Source organism: Danio aesculapii, unplaced genomic scaffold (genome assembly GCF_903798145.1).
Source record: "Danio aesculapii unplaced genomic scaffold, fDanAes4.1, whole genome shotgun sequence".
Classification (NCBI taxonomy): Eukaryota; Metazoa; Chordata; class Actinopteri; order Cypriniformes; family Danionidae; genus Danio; species Danio aesculapii.
In genome coordinates, this window is record NW_026613635.1 from 4,799 (window position 1) to 22,448 (window position 17,650).

Consider the following 17,650-nt stretch of genomic DNA (forward strand, 5'->3'; position numbering starts at 1 on the left):
TTGTGTTCTGACCACACATGCTCGGTTGTGTACTATATCAATAAAGTGTTTAGTCTTTAAAAAAAAAACATTGTAATAAATTGAGCCACTGAGCATTGTTCTTATGATGTTTTTCTACAGGAGGAAAATGCAAATTACTTCCAAATACTTCAAATATAGTCTTTGTTGGTAAATGCAAGGCTATTTATGAAATCCGGGGCATAACCACTGTATGACAACATTTTAGATGACCGTTTTATAGCCCACAGCCAATCAATCTGTCAGATTATGGAGTGCGTTCAAGTTCTAAAGAAAATTATAAATGATGAATTGTCTCAAGCAAAACAAATACATTTATGTCCACTGAGCTAACGTGCCACATACAGCAGGTGATTGAAGGTGAGCAGACGTTGGTGGGTGGGCGGCTGCATGTGGTGGAATCCGAGTGCAGCACAGATCGACTGAGCTGTTTGACACCAAGCGATTGGCCTGACAGGGTAGAAGAGAGATCAACAGAGAGGGTGAAACAAAAACAAAACTAAGCTTCTTGGAGTCTAAATACACAACAAAACATTACAGGAAAATACACAGGTCTAAAGCTTGTAAACTAATAAACACACAAGATGGTCTGACAAAAGACAAGGAGACAAGAGGGACCTAAATAGGGGAGAAAATCAAGGAGATACAGATGAAGATAAGTATCGTTATTGAAAACATAAATTAGATAATAAGGCGAAGAAAAAAGGCACGCTGACAGAAATGCGAGCTATGATAACACAACAACTGTAGTAATACAAACAAATAATCCAATGCTGTAGTTTTCTATTACTATAGCACATGTGACAAACTCAGTTTCTGGAGGGCCGCAGCTCTCACAGTTTAGGTCCAAATCTAATTAAACACACCTAATCCAACTAATTGAGTCCTTTAGGCTTGTTTGAGACCTACAGATACATGTGTGTAACGGGGAAATGAGTACTAGAAGGATCCAATATGCAAGTAAAAATACTTTATTGACACAGTCAATATAGCATGTGAACAAGTCCAAAAACGAAAAATAAACAAACAAAAGATAAGGTATCCTGCTCAAACAGGGATCGGGGGGAAACAGACAGAAACAGAGTAGCTCTGGGTGTCAGACGGTTCTCCACGCCAGCCCTGAACATAGACAGAGAGCATATAAAAAATAATAACAAACTGACGCGAGACAAGAGACGCGCTGTCCAAATATAGCCGAGATAAGGAGTCGCAGCTGGCAGGCTAATCAGGACAGCAGGACTCCACATAGCACGTGACATAACACTGACGTAACAGACACATGTGGAACACCAAAACAAAACCATGTGACCAACAGACACTCAGAAGTGCGCACACACCTACAACCGTGACGATGTGTTGAAGCAGGGTTGTAACTAAACTGTGCATGGCTGCGGTTTGACACCCCTCCTTTAGAAAACCTCAGATCTATTTTCACTTGGGATAACTTTTTTAATTTGCCTGTAAACTAAAAGGGAAAAAAATTATAAATAGCAAAATAAATACAACAAAATACAATGTCAGAAAATGAAACAACACAATAGCTTGCAACAATTTTAGATGATCACACCAACAGCTTGCAACAATTTTAGAATGAATTGAAAGTATCGTCTCTGTTACATTGCTTTCACACCATCCTTCTTCCAGTTTCACACAATCTTTCTTCTGGCAATCACCTGGTTCTGACCTAGACAGTTTGGTCAAAAAAGAAAACACAACAATCTCACTCTGTTAATTACTTGATCCTTAAAGCTCAGTCCTTATAGGCATGGCTCATCAGTTCAAAGATTCGGTCTGATATCATTCGAAGAGGACATTCTTCCAAAGTGGCTTATTATCCAGGGGTCAGTCGCATTCGATTTCTGTTAAACAGCGATTCTGGTGGCCAGCTATGGCTCGTTATATATGAACTCTGGCCCTTTTCTTAAGCTTATCAGAAAGTGGCAATTGAGACAGTGACCATTTGTCTTTTGTTTATCTGAAAGACAAAGATGTTAAGAGGCCAGAACTTGCAAAACAGCTTCTTTATCCAATCAACATTCTACATCGTCTGAGACACAGAGAGACACGTGGATCACAATACCTCCATCTCACAAAAGTGACACAAATGAATTATTTCACTTCATATGCCTGTAGATTCAAATGATGATGTATATATATTTAATATGCACTGCTTGAAACACTCCACTGTATGAAACTTTGCTTATTAGTGTTTATATATGAATACTTGGGTAAAGATCAACATTACATAGTGATGTTTAGACTATATATATTGCAAATAATGCCTCAGGTAAATTATATGTGGTTTGGGAAGTGAATTATGCATAGGAACATATTTAAGACTCTTAAATATTATAATAGTTAACTGGTGGACTATGACTATGCAAATGCAGGTCATACTATGGATGACACCTACCAGTGACCAATTCACAGGATCATCCAATCACAATGCTGGATTTGAAGGGTGACACCTTTTCATTCCTGCCTTACAGAGAAAGTATTAAAAACATTCTCTCAAAGCAAGAGTAAGATGTGTGGTAGTAACAACGAAATGTGTGGTGGTATGCAGTGGTAACGAAGTGTGGTGCAAAGAAGAGCGGTATCAAGTGTGGTGTTGTAACTAAGAGAGTAACTCGGAGGAAACAGGAAGAGAAGTGAAGGAAGCATGACACACAAGGCTATCTGAATTGCTCAAAGACATCAGAACTTTTGATTTGGTAATTGGATTCACAGTGCTTTTTCCAAGGTGTCTAAAACCATAGCTTCAAGACCACCACCTCCAGAAATCTCCAGTTCTGCATGTTCCAGAATCTACAGATTTCTTCTTCCCAAAGCTCAAGAGAGCTAAGTCTGCTCGTTTCATGCTTCAGGACCTGCAAGAAGATCCAACTTCTTCCAATCACTGCATCAACGGCAGAAACAACCCCCGTGTTCAGTTCGCCGTGGATAAGGATCTACAGATTTCTTCTTCTCAAAGCTCAAGAGAGCTAACTCTGCTTGTTCAAGACCTGCATGCTTCAAGACCTGCAAGAAGATCCAACTTCTTCCAACCACTGCATCAACGGCAGAAACGTAAATATTCCACTTTCCAACCCTCTAAATGAGACCTTGGCATAGTGTGTTTCAGTATAAAATATTCTAATTAATTAGATGTTTATAACTGATATTCATTAATAACAAAAAACTTCCTCAGTTCTTTGTTATTGTAGAATAAGGTTTACCTTTCCTTAAAGGGCACCTATGATGAAAAATCTACTTTTAAAGCTGTTTGGACAGACATGTGTGTAGGTATAGTGGATAGATCGTCATATTGGGGTGATATAAACACACCGTCTTTTTAAAAAAAAAAATTAACAACATAAAAACGGTGGACCAATTGGAGCGGTTTTCAGACCGACTGCAACTTGACGTAGGAGTGTGGTCCCCCGCCCACCAATATTTATTGACAGCTGCGTATTAACATGTCTCCTTAGTAACGCATATAATCTTATCAACAAGACAGGACATGAGCTAAGCAACCGGGAATAAAAAGTCTGTTCAGTTTGCTAGGATCATCAATTATCATCATATGTGATCAAGAGTGAGTTTTACAAGTTTAAAATGTTTAAAAACAGAGCATGTGTGTAATGAATTACAGCGATTTATTTCAGATTCATCAGCACAGCCGCATGTCAGAACAATTATAAAAGAAGACGCCTCAATCCCAGTTTGTGGATGTTAAATCAGGTTTGTTGTACATTAACATAACAGATATCCATACAGCAGTGGATAATAACCAGTATCCTTCACAACAGACGCGGATTCGCGTGATGGGCAGGGCTTCTGTCTGCCCAGTGACTAGCTTCGATGCTAATTGGCTAACTTTGATTTTATTGAGAGAATAACTATGTTCATGTGCTTTATGAAGGCTGAAAAACAGCGTCGATTCATTTAAAGCAGTGTCTGAGTCATCAACTCCTTCAGAAACTTAACCTGGATGATGGAAGCTTTCAGCGGTGCTTCTGACTGAGCCAAGCCCAGTTTGATGAACTGTTGTCGATGTGTGCAGGAGGATTTTCCCCGGGACACCAACAACAGGCGCTACGTCATAATCACCCCCCCCCCCCCCCCCCCCCCCCCCCCCACACACACACAAAAGCAAGTTCCTGATTGGTTAACGCAGTGCAAATGTCCATTGAAGTTCAGATTTTCGAACTCGAGCGATTCGTGCGTTAAGCATCATTCGCGCCGCGCAATTCGCGCATAGTGCAGTGCAGGATTGCGTCTTTGCATTGACTTAACATGTGTTTATGTGTTTTATAAAGGCTGAAAAACAGTGTTGATTTGTTTGGAGCAGTGTCTGAGTCCACTAGATCCTTTCAGAGGTGCAGCCAGCTCTGTGAGTTCATAAACTCCTACAGAAACTTAACCTGGATGATGGAAGCTTTCAGCTGTGCTTCTGACTGAGTTGAGCCCAGTTTGATGAACTGTTGTCAGGCTGGAGGTTTACCTGGTACACCAACAACAGGCACAGAGCAAGCACCTGATTAGTTAACGCGGCGCGAATGTCCACTGAAGTTTATATATATATATATATATATATATATATATATATATATATATATATATATATATATATATATATATATATAAATAACGTTCTTACACATTGCCAAATTTCTTGTTTAAGTCAGTTGGTGGTCTTGATTTTCTTTTTTAAAGTGTAGGCTAATCATTGTATTGACAGAGAAATTGAAAGTAAAATTAAAGTAAAATTGGCAAGATTTCAATTCAATTCAATTCACCTTTATTTGTATAGCGCTTTTACAATATAGATTGTGTCAAAGCAGCTTCGCATAAAATGTCATAGTAAATTGGAACAGTGTAGTTCAGTTTGTAGTGTTTAAGTTCAGTTCAATTTAGCTCAGTTCAGTGTGGTTTAAAAATCACTACTGAGAGTCCAAACACTGAAGAGCAAATCCAACGATGCGCAGCTCTACAGATCCTGAACCATGCAAGCCAGTGGCAACAGTGGAGAGGAAAAAAAACGTCACTAATTGGCGATAGTGAAGAAAAAACCTTGAGAGAAACCAGACTCAGTTGGGCACGACCATTTTAATTTCTCCACTGGCCAAAAGTCATGTGCAGAGCTGCAGTCTCAGCAGCGGAGGCTGGAAGCTGGCCTCAGCGAAGACTCATCTGTCCCAGGAGCGTCACAGGAATCAGTCTCATGTTCTCCACTCCTCCATGACCACCACAGTAGCTACTCAGGATACGGCCTGGTCCAGGATATGAAAACCTTGGGATCATCTCGTTGTTGGTCTTGGATCGAATCAGTGACTCTGCATAGTCTGAGGGCCTCGGGGAGAGTATCCCCAGGTGGAAATAGAGAATAAAGAGAATAATTAGCGTAGCCGCTGTTCATAGTGTATATCAACAAAATGCAGAAACCTGTGTGGAAACCCGCTAAGTGGTGCACTGAGTGTATGCTTTACTAAACAGATAGGTCTTTAATCTAGTTTTGAATTGGGAGAGTGTGTCTGAGCCTCGGACTTTATCAGGAAGGCTATTCCAGAGTTTAGGAGCTATATATGAGAAGGCTCGACCTCCTTTACTCGACTTTGCTATTCTAGGTTGCTATTCTAGGAGTTTTGAGATCTTAAAGAGCGAGTTGGATTGTAGCGAGATTGAAGGTTGGTTAGATAAACAGGAGCTAGATTATTTAAAGCTTTGTAGGTAAGAAGCAATATTTTAAATTCAATACGAAACTTAACAGGCAGCCAGTGTAGGGAGGATAAAATTGGGGTGATGTGATCCAATTTTCTAGACCTGGTAAGAACTCTGGCAGCTGCATTTTGTACTAATTGAAGTTTGTTAAAAGAGGATGCTGGGCAGCCAGCAAACAGTGCATTACAGTAGTCCAGCCTAGAAGTCATAAAAGCATGGACTAGCTTTTCTGCATCTGAGATGGATAGCATCAGTGGTGTAGTCCTAAAAAAAGGTGGTGTACTATTGCACCCAACCCAAATTTTAAATAAAAGTAGGCAAATAAACGATGAAAGTCAATGTTTTTTTGATTCCTTATATATATATAATTTAACATCAGTTATCTGTAACTAATAACTTCCACGAAAAAAGAAAAACAAATACTATGTCAATGTAAGTCAATGTTTACAGGTTTCCAGCTTTCTTCAAAATATCTTCTTTTGTGTTCAACAGAAGGAAAAAAAAGACAAATCGGTTTGGAACAAGTAAAGGTTGGGTAAATGATGGAAATTTTCATTTTTTGGGAAAACTATCCATTTAAAAGAAAAAAAATTGTTTGTTTTAAAGGGAGATGCTAATAATCTAATCCTATACAATGATTTATGTTTAGCTAATAGTGCCCCTAGCAGACCCAAAGATTGGCTGAATATATTATGCTGTGGTAAAACCCAACTGTTTAACTCTAAAGAGACTTGTAAAAAAATTAAAATACTGTACAAAAAATCATGTTTTAAGACAGCTATATCAAGTACTGTATGTTGTTAACATAAACAGTACATTTAAAATAAAAAAATAAAATCAGGAAAACAAAAGCAAAGCACACTTCTTTAAATTGAAATAAGCTGCAGTATGTATAGCTTATTTAATCCTTTTAATATAGAAACTTACTTTCTTTACTGGCTTATTACTTTACATTTAATAGGTTCCTTTAAACATCAATTGGCCATTGTGTTTGATTTTCACATTTGTGCATGCTTGTTGTTTTAAACCAAGCTATTAGGAGTCTGTCTTCTGCTGTCGATATTATCTACTATTAGTTTCCCTTTTAAATTCCATATTGTTAAGCGTTTAAGTAAGAATTTAAAATAATACACTTAAAAATGTTTGACTAATATGGTAGGGTTGTATACTAAACTAGCAGTATTCCACTGTATTTCATAGACAGGCAAAGCCATTTAAGTTCTGAATGAGCCAAATAGGCTCAACATACCCGTTTACTGTGGTACAAATCATTTCCTATATTTAATAAATTTTTCCATATATTAAATAAATAAAACGGCCACTTTAATTCAAAATAGCATAAATATGAACATTAAAATGTACAGGCTATTTTATATATTTCACTATCATAATATAAGTCATAATAGGAAAAATAAATAAGATACAACACGCGATGTTTCACTCTGTCACTCTGATATGCAGTTATGCAGTACATTCACTGAGCGGTTCTGTCACTGTGTTTAATCCGGTGCATGAATGTATGCTATAGTTAATGCCACATGCACTGTAATGTGTTTTATTTTCATAGTTAATTTTGAAATAAACATAGCGAAATGTTCGTTAAGAGCTGCATTTTCGCTGGAGGAAAGCGCTGTGATAATGAGGGGAGCGCCGAGGAAATAGTATGGGGAAACCCGAAGGCTCCTCCATGACTCATTGGGGTACAAGTGATACAAGTGTTTCTGTATATTATAACAATCTTTCGATAAACACACACACCTTGTGCTCTCGCACTGCACAGCTGTGGTTTGCTGATTAAATGTAAAACTAGCTGAAAACGGAGCGGCGGAAGGCGATTTATTATCAAGATTAAAGGGGACTGAGGCGATAATATAGTAGTGTACAGTTTATGAGCTAATCGCAAAATTTTTATGGGGGGCTGAATAGAAATATAGGATGGCTAAAGCGACGCCCATGCTGTTTTATAATTTTACCTGAGAGTTTCAGCGAGTTTCATCACTCAGTTGACTTGTCGTGTTCTTCGAAAGACTCACGAAACTTTCTCACAGCTGCTGCGCTCGTCAGGGGGCGGAGAATGGAGACAAAATGCATCAGTTGTAACAAATTAAGATGCGAGTTAAAAAAACATGTGGTATACAGTTAAAGGGGATGCAAATACATGTAAATTAGGGAAGTCTAATCAGGAAAACAAGTGAGTATACCGAGGGCATACGCAATAATTGATCCTCAGAAGTCGTAATACCCAAACAGCTCATGGAAAAAAGTAGGCATACGGAGTAAACGTGCGTATAGCTCCGACTACACCACTGGATAGCATACTTCGTAACTTAGCAATATTTCTCAGATGAAAGAAAGCAGTTTTCGTGACATGGGATATATGATTTTTAAAAGTTAAATTGCTGTCTAATATGACACCCAGATCTTTTATAGTAGAGCTAACGCTAACTTTGTATCCCTCTAGTTTAAGGTCGAGTTGTGAGATCTGCTGTGTACAGGATTTAGGTCCAATAAGTAATAATTCTGTTTTGTCTGAGTTTAAGAGAAGATAATTGTTGGTCATCCAGTCTTTAACATCTTTAATACACTCAGTTAGCTTAGACAGTTTAGACATCTCATCAGGTTTAGTTGAAATATATAATTGAGCATCATCTGCATAGCAGTGAAAGCTGATCCCATGTCTTCTAATAATGTCTCCCAGGGGTAGCATGTATATTATAAACAGCAAAGGGCCTAAAAATGAGCCTTGAGGCACCCCCTACTTTACTGGGCTGACTTGTGAAGGCTGTCCGTTAATATTCACTAACTGGTAACAGTCAGCTAAGTATGACTTAAACCAATGTAGAGCCTGTCCCTGGACACCTGTAGAATTTAAGCGATTTTTGAGGATACCGTGGTCAATGGTGTCAAATGCCGCACTAAGATCGAGTAAAACTAATAGTGAGATGCGCCCTTGGTCAGCAGTTAAGAGTAAATCATTGGTTATTTTCATTAATGCAGTTTCTGTACTGTGAGGAGCTCTGAAACCTGACTGAAACATTTCAAAAACATTGTTCGTGTGCAACAAGGAGCATAATTGAGCAGAAACAACTTTTTCTAGCATTTTGGACATAAATGGAAGATTTGAAATAGGCCTATAATTAGCTAAGTTGCTGGGGTCCAGTTGTTGTTTCTTAATAATAGGCTTAAAAACAGCTAACTTGTAAGGATTTGTAACATGGCCTAAAGATAAAGAAGAGTTGATAACGTCAAATTCTGTTGGAATTGGATCCAACATACTCGTAGCTGGTTTAGAACTATTTATAATTTTAGCTAGCTCTTCCTGTTCTATGATTTTTAAGCACTCTAGGTTATTTTGATTAAGTGGAATGTTTACTGGATCTGAAGTATAAGGCGGTGCAGAAAGTTTAATATCTCCTATTTTCTGTCTAAAGCCTTCTATTTTATCACTGAAAAAAGTCATCACTACTAATTTGCCGTGGAACATTTTGTTCCAAAGATGACTGATTATTTGTTAATTTAGCAATGGTTTTAAATAAGAATCTAGGATTGTTATGATTATTTTTTATCAGTTTGCGGAGGTGCTCAGCCCTGGCAGATGTTAGAGCCCTCCTATAGCTGAACATACTGTCTTTGTACGCAATTCTAAAAACTTCTAAATTCGTTTTTTTCCATTTACGTTCCAGGGCACGGGTTGCTGCTTTGAGAGCGCGGGTATGATTATTATACCATGGTGTAGTTTTATTCTCTCTAGCCTTTTTTAGTTTGATGGGTGCCAGAGTATTTAGAGTGCTAGTAAAGATGGCATCCATACTGCAGGTTACTACATCAAGGTCATTCGCGTTTGCGGGTGCATTTCGAAATAGAGAATGATCAGGTAAGTTATTTATAAATTCATCTTTGGTGGATGGAACAATAGTTCTACTAGGGCGATATATTGGGGCGGATCTGCTAATTTCAGGTAAACACAGCTTATATAGTAAGAGGTAGTGGTCTGTAATGTCATCACTTTGTGGTATAATGTCTACATCAATGACCTCAATTCCATAAGACAGAATTAGATCTAGTGTATGATTTAAGCGGTGGGTTGGACCAATAACGTTTTGCTTTATCCCTAGTGAATGTAGTAAATCCATAAATGCGAGCCCTAATGTGTCGTTAGCGTCATCTATGTGGATGTTAAAGTCTCCTACAATTAGTATTTTATCAGTTTTAACTAGTAGGTCGGAGATAAAATCAGAAAACTCTTTTAGAAAATTGACATAAGGTCCTGGGGGTCTATATATGGTGATTAGAGTGAGAGATAACATAGGTTTTTGCGTAGTGTCCGGAAGCATAACATTAAGCGCTAATACTTTAAAGGAGCTAAACATAAGTCCGTTTCTCTGATTAACATTAAGAATATCACTAAATATTGATGCAACTCCACCACCACCACCAGTTTAACGAGCCTCATGTTTATACAAGAATCCTGGAGGAGTTGCTTCATTTAAACTAATATAGTCATTTTGTTTCAGCCAGGTTTCAGTGAGACAGAGTGCATTAAGATTGTTATCTGTTATTATTTCATTTATGATAAGTGCTTTAGGTGCTAGTGACCTGATGTTTAGGAGACCAAGCTTTATGAAATTAGTATTTTCACTTTTTAGTGGTTTTTCTGGTTTAATTCTTAATAGATTATTTCTGGAGCACACAGTACGTTTATTTTTTGATCTTATAATATGAGGAACAGACAGTTTCTATGGGGTAAGCCAGATATGCATTACTGTTATTTATGTGGGACGAATAGGAGTCTGTATGGCTAAATTGTGATTTTGTGAATTTATACTTACTGGTCAGATAGAGCGAAGTATTCTGGAGATGCAGCCCGTCAGTGCGGAAAAGCCTAGGACGCTCCCAGAAAAGATTCCAGTTATTGGCAAAGAGCAATTTCTGTTCTTTACACCATGTTAATAGCCATTCATTCAGAGCAAAAAGTCTACTGAACCTTTCATTTCCTCGGCGGTAGGTAGGAAGCAGTCCAGAAATGATCTGCGTGGCGGGCGAGGTGCGTCGAACCATCTCGATCAGGCTCCTGAAGTCCTTCTTCAGGATCTCCGTCTGCCGGGGCCCGGTGTCGTTTGTCCCCACGTGGAGGACGACGGCACAGAGGCTCTCGGCAGCGCTCAGGATAGTGCAGAAATATTCTTAACTCGGGCACCAGGGAAGCAGAAAGTGCGTACTTTGTTACCTTTGGAGGAAGTGGAGCGGACGTGGCACACGATGGAGTCACTGATGATAGCTGGGTGGTAGCTGGGTGGCTGGGTGTCGGCGTGAACGACGTCTGGGAGAGCCGCGCCCTAGGTGCGCTGGGCCTGGACAGAGAAACACGCTGGGTTGAGGAAAACTCATTAGGCTGGCTTGTCAAAGCCAACCTACTGTTATCCTATTTAAACTTATTATTATTTATTTTTTTTTTTTTATTCTTCTGAGACTAAATTTGCAAGACTATCTCCTCCTAGAGCTTTCGAGCTATGACCACCAAACTCGCACCAGACCTCCAAACTATTCTGACTCGCGTTGCTATATCTTTTCCGACTGATCCGACTTTCGGTTTTCCGAAAAACGTCCCGGGACCACCGGAAAAATCCCATAGACTTAACATAGGATCAAACTTTGTGAGCTCATAACTCTGCATCAGACTGTCGCACATACTTCTAACTGGGCTCATTTAACTCAGATTATCAATCTGCCAATGACTGATCACCTTTAAACTTTCTAGCCACTCCCTAGCAACCACTTTTGGACCCTAGAAACTGTCCCATAGACTTCCATTGCAAAAGACTGCCATTGACTTAACATTGAATCAAACTCTGAGAGCTCATAACTCTGCATCAGACTGTCATACAGACTAATGGCTGAGCTCATTTAACTCAGACTACCAAACTGCCAATCACTGATGAGCTTTTAACTTTCTAGCCACACCCAAACTACCAGATACTGCACCCTAGCAACAACTGTCCCATAGACTTCCATTGCAAAAGACTGTCATTGACTTAACATTAGATCAAACTTTGTGACCTCATAGCTTTCCATCAGACTGTCATACTTATGGATAAGCTTTAACTCTATCTATCTATCTATCTATCTATCTATCTATCTATCTATCTATCTATCTATCTATCTATCTATCTATCTATCTATCTATCTATCTATCTATCTATCTATCTATCCTTTTCAAACTGTTTTTATCTATCTATCTATCTATCTATCTATCTATCTATCTATCTATCTATCTATCTATCTATCTATCTATCTATCTATCTATCTATCTATCTATCTATCTATCTATCTATCTATCTATCTATCTATCTATCCCTTTTCAAACTGTTTTTATCTATCTATCTATCTATCTATCTATCTATCTATCTATCTATCTATCTATCTATCTATCTATCTATCTATCTATCTATCTATCTATCTATCTATCTATCTATCCCTTTTCAAACTGTTTTTATCTATCTATCTATCTATCTATCTATCTATCTATCTATCTATCTATCTATCTATCTATCTATCTATCTATCTATCTATCTATCTATCTATCTATCTATCTATCTATCAACTGGTTTTATCTATCTATCTATCTATCTATCTATCTATCTATCTATCTATCTATCTATCTATCTATCTATCTATCTATCTATCTATCTATCTATCTATCCCTTTTCAAACTGTTTTTATCTATCTATCTATCTATCTATCTATCTATCTATCTATCTATCTATCTATCTATCTATCTATCTATCTATCTATCTATCTATCTATCTATCTATCTATCTATCTATCTATCTATCTATCTATCTATCTATCCTTTTTCAAACTGTTTTTATCTATCTATCTATCTATCTATCTATCTATCTATCTATCTATCTATCTATCTATCTATCTATCTATCTATCTATCTATCTATCTATCTATTGGTTTTATCTATCTATCTATCTATCTATCTATCTATCTATCTATCTATCTATCTATCTATCTATCTATCTATCTATCTATCTATCTATCTATCTATCTATCCTTTTTCGAACTGTTTTTATCTATCTATCTATCTATCTATCTATCTATCTATCTATCTATCTATCTATCTATCTATCTATCTATCTATCTATCTATCTATCTATCTATCTATCTATCTATCTATCTATCTATCTATCTATCCTTTTTCAAACAGTTTTTATCTATCTATCTATCTATCTATCTATCTATCTATCTATCTATCTATCTATCTATCTATCTATCTATCTATCTATCTATCTATCTATCTATCTATCCTTTTTCAAACTGTTTTTATCTATCTATCTATCTATCTATCTATCTATCTATCTATCTATCTATCTATCTATCTATCTATCTATCTATCTATCTATCTATCTATCTATCTATCTATTGGTTTTATCTATCTATCTATCTATCTATCTATCTATCTATCTATCTATCTATCTATCTATCTATCTATCTATCTATCTATCTATCTATCTATCTATCTATCTATCTATCTATCTATCCTTTTTCAAACAGTTTTTATCTATCTATCTATCTATCTATCTATCTATCTATCTATCTATCTATCTATCTATCTATCTATCTATCTATCTATCTATCTATCTATCTATCTATCTATCTATCTATCTATCTATCAACTGGTTTTATCTATCTATCTATCTATCTATCTATCTATCTATCTATCTATCTATCTATCTATCTATCTATCTATCTATCTATCTATCTATCTATCTATCTATCTATCTATCTATCTATCTATCTATCAACTGGTTTTATCTATCTATCTATCTATCTATCTATCTATCTATCTATCTATCTATCTATCTATCTATCTATCTATCTATCTATCTATCTATCTATCCTTTTTCAAACTGTTTTTTATCTATCTATCTATCTATCTATCTATCTATCTATCTATCTATCTATCTATCTATCTATCTATCTATTGGTTTTATCTATCTATCTATCTATCTATCTATCTATCTATCTATCTATCTATCTATCTATCTATCTATCTATCTATCTATCTATCTATCTATCTATCTATCTATCTATCTATCTATCTATCTATCCTTTTTCGAACTGTTTTTATCTATCTATCTATCTATCTATCTATCTATCTATCTATCTATCTATCTATCTATCTATCTATCTATCTATCTATCTATCTATCTATCTATTGGTTTTATCTATCTATCTATCTATCTATCTATCTATCTATCTATCTATCTATCTATCTATCTATCTATCCTTTTTCAAACAGTTTTTATCTATCTATCTATCTATCTATCTATCTATCTATCTATCTATCTATCTATCTATCTATCTATCTATCTATCTATCTATCTATCTATCTATCTAAGAACATGCTAATTCATGCTAGAATCATGCTAGTAACATGCTAATTCATGCTAGAATCATGCTAGTAACATGCTAATTCATGCTAGAATCATGCTAGTAACATGCTAATTCATGCTAGAATCATGCTAGTTACATGCTAATTCATGCTAGAACGATGCTAATTCATGTTAGAATCATGCTAGTAACATGCTAATTCATGCTAGAATCATGCTAGTAACATGCTAATTCATGCTAAAACGATGCTAATTCATGCTAGAATCATGCTAGTAACATGCTAATTCATGCTAGAATCATGCTAGTAACATGCTAATTCATGCTAGAATCATGCTAGTAACATGCTAATTCATGCTAGAATCATGCTAGTTACATGCTAATTCATGCTAGAACGATGCTAATTCATGTTAGAATCATGCTAGTAACATGCTAGTTCATGCTAGAATCATGCTAGAACGATGCTAATTCATGCTAGAATCATGCTAGTAACATGCTAATTCATGCTAGAATCATGCTAGAATCATGCTAGAATCATGCTAATTCATGCTAGTAACATGCTAATTCATGCTAGAATCATGCAAATTCATGCTAGAATCATGCAAGTAACATGCTAATTCATGCTAGAATCATGCTAGTAACATGCTAATTCATGTTAGAATCATGCTAGTAACATGCTAACTCATGCTAAAACGATGCTAATTTATGCTAGAATCATGCTAGTAACATGCTAATTCATGCTAGAATTATGCTAGTAACATGCTAATTCATGCTAGATTCATGCTAATAACATGCTAATCATGCTATAATCATGCTAGTAACATGCTAATTCATGCTAGAATCATGCTAGAAACATGCTAATTCATGCTAGAATCTTGCTAGTAACATGCTAATTTATGCTAGAATCTTGCTAGTAACATGCTAATTCATGCTAGAATCATGCTAGTAACATGCTAATTCATGTTAGAATCAGGCTAGTAACATGCTAATTCATGCTATAATCATGCTAGTAACATGCTAATTCATGCTAGAATCATGCTAGTAACATGCTAATTCATGCTAGAATCATGCTAGTATTATGCTAATTCCTGCTAGAATCATGCTAGTAACATGCTAATTCATGCTAGAATCATGCTAGTAACATGCTAATTCATGCTAGAATCATGCTAGTAACATGCTAATTCATGCTAGAAACATGCTAGTAACATGCTAATTCATGCTAGAAACATGCTAGTAACATGCTAATTCATGCTAGAATCATGCTAGTAACATGCTAATTCCTGCTAGAATCATGCTAGTAACATGCTAATTCATGCTAAAATCATGCTAGTAACATGCTAATTCATGCTAGAATCATGCTAGAATCATGCTAATTCATGATAGAACGATGCTAATTCATGCTAGAATCATGCTAGTAACATGCTAATTCATGCTAGAATCATGCTAATAACATGCTAGTTCATGCTAAAATCATGCTAGTAACATGCTAATTCATGCTAGAATCATGCTAGTATTATGCTAATTCATGCTAGAATCATGCTAGTAACATGCTAATTCATGTTAGAATCATGCTAGTAACATGCTAATTCATGCTAGAATCATGCTAGTTCATGCTAGAATCATGCTAGTAACATGCTAATTCATGCTAGAATCATGCTAGTAACATGCTAATTCATGCTAGAATCATGCTAGTAACATGCTAATTCATGCTAGAATCATGCAAGTAACATGCTAATTCATGGTAAAATCATGCTAATGACATGCTAATCGTTTATCTATCTATCTATCTATCTATCTATCTATCTATCTATCTATCTATCTATCTATCTATCTATCTATCTATCTATCTATCTATCTATCTATCTTTTCATACTTTTTAAAACTACTTTAAACTAAATAAACTATTACCAAGGCTTTGTCAAGCCAGCCTCAAAGTTTGTCCTCAAACTTTAATAATCTAGTTGTTATTGCTATTGCTATTGTATTGTACACTTACCCCAGACGAGCGAGTATTGGGTACGAGCAAAGCCCGTTGTTCCCGGAGCCGCGCTCGCTTCGTCTCGAGGGAGCGAATCTGGGACTCCAGTGCTTCCAGCTCCAGCTCCAACGCCTCCATCGATGCTTCTCCTGCACTCAAGGACAGACACACAAGCGACATTGTACAAGGTGAAAAGCAAAGCCAGTAAGTCAATCAACAAGCAAAGCCAATTTTATCAACAAGCTCTCATTGATTGGACATTGGCCCAAGCATATCTTTCACCTATAATGGATTACATTTTGAATAACAGAGACATTTTATATAACTGATTTTAAAACAATATACGTTTGGTTAGTCAGTTGATCAATAGTAATGTTATCATACACAAATTATTGACATAATTAAAATTGCAATTATGCCCTGAGATTATGCAATTATAATGAATTTTAGGCTACCTCAAAATGTATTAAATCTCTTCTTATACATGAATGCAGCAAAAAACTAATGTGAACAATATAACTAATACAATATTCATAGCAAATTTGAATATTTTAAAAGACAGCATTCCAAATAAATGCATTCAAAATTCAGTAAATTATGTTTTATCCTATTTTTTTCTGGTCATCAGTACTTGCAGACTTAATTTTGTGTAAGGCTTGGTCAATAGTTGATAAATTCTTTCTTAATACCATAGAAAAGGATGTTTATAACATTGCATAGAATTTTTCCAGTGAAACATATATTGGGACATATTAAATTAACGATGGACTACTCCTGTGAAATTTGTTGTAATGAAAAAGAAACAAATTGTCTTATTTTTTCATTGTATTCATATTAAAGAGCCCATATTATACATGAAATAGGGTCATATTTAGGTTGTAAGGGTCTCCAACAACAGTCTAATATGCATGCAAGGTCAAACAACACTTTCACTGTCTTATAATCTGCATTTATTTTTACCTAATTATCCCAGCGACTCCCATATGAATCGTTCAGCGATTCATTTGTTCCCAAACCCTTCCTCAGCGCGAAGCTAACCTGCGCTGATTGGACCGATGACAGCCTGCTGCGATTGGTCGACAGTGACAGGCTTCAGCGCGAGACAGAGTGAAATGCCCAGCTGCTAATCTACAATATAAAAGTAGTCACAGTGCATACACGCTTCATAGTGGATTTTGGCTGCCAGTGGGTGAATGTAAACACAGACGATGGACTAGAAAATACTGATGACTATTTTATTGAGCAAAAAGTCCATGAACTGGCGAGGAGATCTCCTAGCCTCCTAGTCACAGTCTTCTTGCTCTTTTCACACACACACACACCCACACACGCACACACACACAGGGCCTGCGCGTCCATAGAGGAGCGGCTGAATAGAGAAGGCGCGGCGCTCAGTTATATCCGCGTATACCCGTGCGTTACACACACACACACACAGGGCCGGCGCGTCCATAGAGGAGCGGCTGAATTGAGGCGGCGCGGCGCTCAGTTATATCCGCGAATACCCGTGCGTTACACACACGAGGAGACACACACACACACACACAGGGCCGG

At 36.6% G+C, this 17,650-nt stretch overlaps 1 long non-coding RNA gene across 1 annotated transcript; it reads right to left on the reverse strand.

Moving 5' to 3' along the window:
* Window positions 1–6,583: 6,583 nt before the first annotated feature.
* Window positions 6,584–16,230, reverse strand: LOC130220025 (uncharacterized). The gene is made up of 3 exons (XR_008836108.1): window positions 16,115–16,230; window positions 10,551–11,072; window positions 6,584–7,772 (listed from the first exon to the last, which is right to left on the reverse strand). It is a non-coding gene; the product is annotated as an uncharacterized LOC130220025 (long non-coding RNA).
* Between the last annotated feature and the right edge of the window lie 1,420 nt (window positions 16,231–17,650).